The following is a 3,334-nucleotide window of genomic DNA, read 5'->3' on the forward strand; positions in this document are numbered from 1 at the left end:
ACAAGTAATATAGTGTAGTCTAGTTCGTTCCCACGAGGAGCAAGATGTTTTAGTCATTCAGTTGTCACAAAAAGGGGGGATTGGTTTTAGATTTTAAAAACAAAAGAAAATAAACAAAGCAATTAAAAGTGTATGTTGAAACCAATAAGAGAGATTAGATCAAGGAATCCTTCTTCGTTGCAAAACAATGATTCAAGTTATGTTCTTTTCCACTTTTTATTAGTCACAGATTATCACCAATCGTAGGTAAAGAAGATAGCTCAGTGCTAAACCCCTAATTCCCTAGTATCACCGGATACAGAAGTTCTCGACTACCATATTCTATTCACCAAACCACCTAGTAGTAGCTCACTCAAGATGTAATTTAGTTAAACGCATTAAGATTTATGAAATGATTAGGTTGATATTAGTAGTTAGACTCTTAGATCAAGGTCTACTTGCTAACGTTGTTTTCACACACAATTGCTCCACGAAATCCCTCCGCAAGGTCTCTTGTTTGCTACTTATGTAAAGAGTCAAGAAACGTTTACTTATCCCCTAACTTTCACTAGCTTTAGATCAATTAACAAATCAATTTAGTTGGCCACCTAAACAATCTATCAATCAACCATGAATGTATAAACATTCCTATTAGTAAAAACAAACGATAATCATGTGAAAAACTTCAAAGTAGATTTAAATACAAAACTCAAAACATGTTAAGAACTAGGAATTCATCCTCAATCAATAAGAAAATTAGCTACTCATGTTTTTGAAATTCACACAAATAATTAAAGGGAGAATTTTTAAAGTTCACACAAATAACTAAAAGAAGAATTTTGAAAAGCAAGCAAAAACACAAGTGTTGTGTGTGTAGAGAGGTGTCAAAGTTGTGTAGAGAACTTTCCTATTTATAGGCTTCAATTTCCTAGCAATCCTCTTAGGAATAGAATCCCTTTCCCTTTGTAGCTCAACTTCCAAATCCAAGTCTTTCTCAAATCTTCCATCTTCTCTTTCCAAATCCAAGCCCAATTCTTCAAACCCATGAGTCTAGAAAATTCTTCACAAATTCTGCTACTTTTGGGTCGCTGGAAAAATTCTCGGGATCACCGGAATCCGGCCTGAAAAGTCGTCGCCGGCAATCAGAATCTTCTACTCTGCTGACAGAATATTCTGTTACGGCGCCGTTAGAGTTAACTGTCAAATTGGTCTTCCGTTAGTCAACAAGTCAAATAGGAAGAGAGTCAGCTGGTCTTATTCAGGTCTGAGTCGTCTGAGTAGATCTTAGTCACTGTGCTGGATCGGCTCATCGCCGGTCTGAGTTGACTCGCCGGAGGAAAGATTTAGTCAAAGTTTCATCTGTTTTCAGGATTAATCCGTCCATAATTTCAGGCCATTTTCTTCTTCCCTACGACAATCCTACACATTCATCTATTGTAACTCAAGCATTAGAAGCTTCATATTATCATCATCTTTTCAACTCTTGCAACATCTTTGTAATTCAACCACACAACACCACCAACACTTCCCTGAGCTTCACGGTGTAACATCATCGACTCAACTTCTTCACAACCTCTTGTTTTGCACCTCAAACAAGCATCAACCCATGAGAATCTTCCATGTTCTGTCGAGCCCATCTCCTAATTTCAGTCACGACAGCAACGACATCAATCTCTCCTTTTCTCGGTTGTTTCAATACCAACATCATCTTTTACCGTCACCATATTCAGCCCTCCAATTCACAGGAAAACCCTAAATTATCAAAACCCACAACTGCAATTTCTGCCTTCTTCTTCATAACGACCAACAACAGCTACTCCATCATAATCTCAGCTGCATTCTTCTTTCCGAACAACACTAATTCAACAACTTCAATTCTTCTTAATTGATGTCATCGATTCGATTTCCTCTCTCAGTTCGACCATTTCCATCTAACCCATATCAGTTCTTGTCTTCTCCCTAATTTCCATTAAAAGCAACTCTCGATTTGATTCATCCACAGAACCCTCAATTTCATCCTCTCTGTGTTGTTCAACAGCAACAATACTCTTCACTCTCTGATATATACAACAGTTCCTTCATCATTTCTTCTCGATCTTTACAATCGTGGACCGATCAAAATCTCAGCTCTCATCAGTTTCTCGATCTGGTATTAACAGCAGCAGCTGCTGCCTCCATTTCTCTTTCTCATTTTTTATTTCAGGTTTGCAAATGATTGAGAGGGGATAATTCTCTATTTAGGGTTGGACAGATACTTGCACCCAATGATAATTACACCCACTGATGAGTGATAAGGGATACCCTGAATGACAACCCCTTAACCACAGCTGGATGCCTTTAATCATCCTTCCAAAATAAAATTGCCTCTTAACATGTGGCTGGGCTCCTAATATTATTCATCTGTGAAATGACGATCTTACCCTTTTTCCTCAAATAGGGTGATTTCTTCTTCTTTTTCTCCGTATGACTCCAGATTACCTAATAACTCAAAAACACGCGTAAAGTACATAATTTACAAGAAAACATAGTATAGAAAGCATAAACAATAGATAATAAATAGGATGTATTCTACACCCTATAAAATGCCCCCACACTTAGACTTTTCTAGTCCTCGAGCAAATCAAACTAAAACTTACAACTTCAAAGCGTTCCAAGCATCCAAAGAGTTATGAAGACATAGAGTTTCTGCATGCTAGTAATAAGAAGTTAGAAATACTAAAGAACATATTCTCATTCTTAAATGTTGAGTGAGAAATAACCACACCATATGAGAGAATGCGTGTTTGAAAAGCGATCAATAAGCATTTCGCCTCGACTTCTGCCTCACCAAAAAGGGTTTTATGAAATTGCACTCAAAAGACGTACTTTTTATGGTTCTCACTTGTGTGCAGGTAGGAATGAAGAGAGAATTCCTGCAACACTTGAATGGTGGGAAGGACAACTTCCGAAATATTTTAAAAAACCCACATCTTTTAACATTTTGAAAAACCATTTTTCTGACGATCTCTAAGAAAGGAAATCAACCACTATTATCGAGGATGAGATTACTTACTCACTTTCACATCCGATTGCAACGATGATAACACCACTCTCACGGTATCCAATAGAAACGTCTTCGCTCCTCGTTTTCAACTTCTTGGTCGTCGTATTCGGCTTCAACTGTTGATGGTAAACTCTTGAATTTCGTAGATCCTTGACGATTTGTAACTTTTTACCTTAAATCCTTGTCGCTTGAAACTTCCTTATAGATTTTCCTTCCCCACGACTTATTAAATAAAAAGTAAAACAATGATAAATTTTTCTCTTGTCTCCTTTTTTTTTTTTCAATTTACTTTTTTTTAGAGACAAGAGAAAT

Source organism: Papaver somniferum, unplaced genomic scaffold (genome assembly GCF_003573695.1).
Source record: "Papaver somniferum cultivar HN1 unplaced genomic scaffold, ASM357369v1 unplaced-scaffold_133, whole genome shotgun sequence".
Classification (NCBI taxonomy): domain Eukaryota; kingdom Viridiplantae; phylum Streptophyta; class Magnoliopsida; order Ranunculales; family Papaveraceae; genus Papaver; species Papaver somniferum.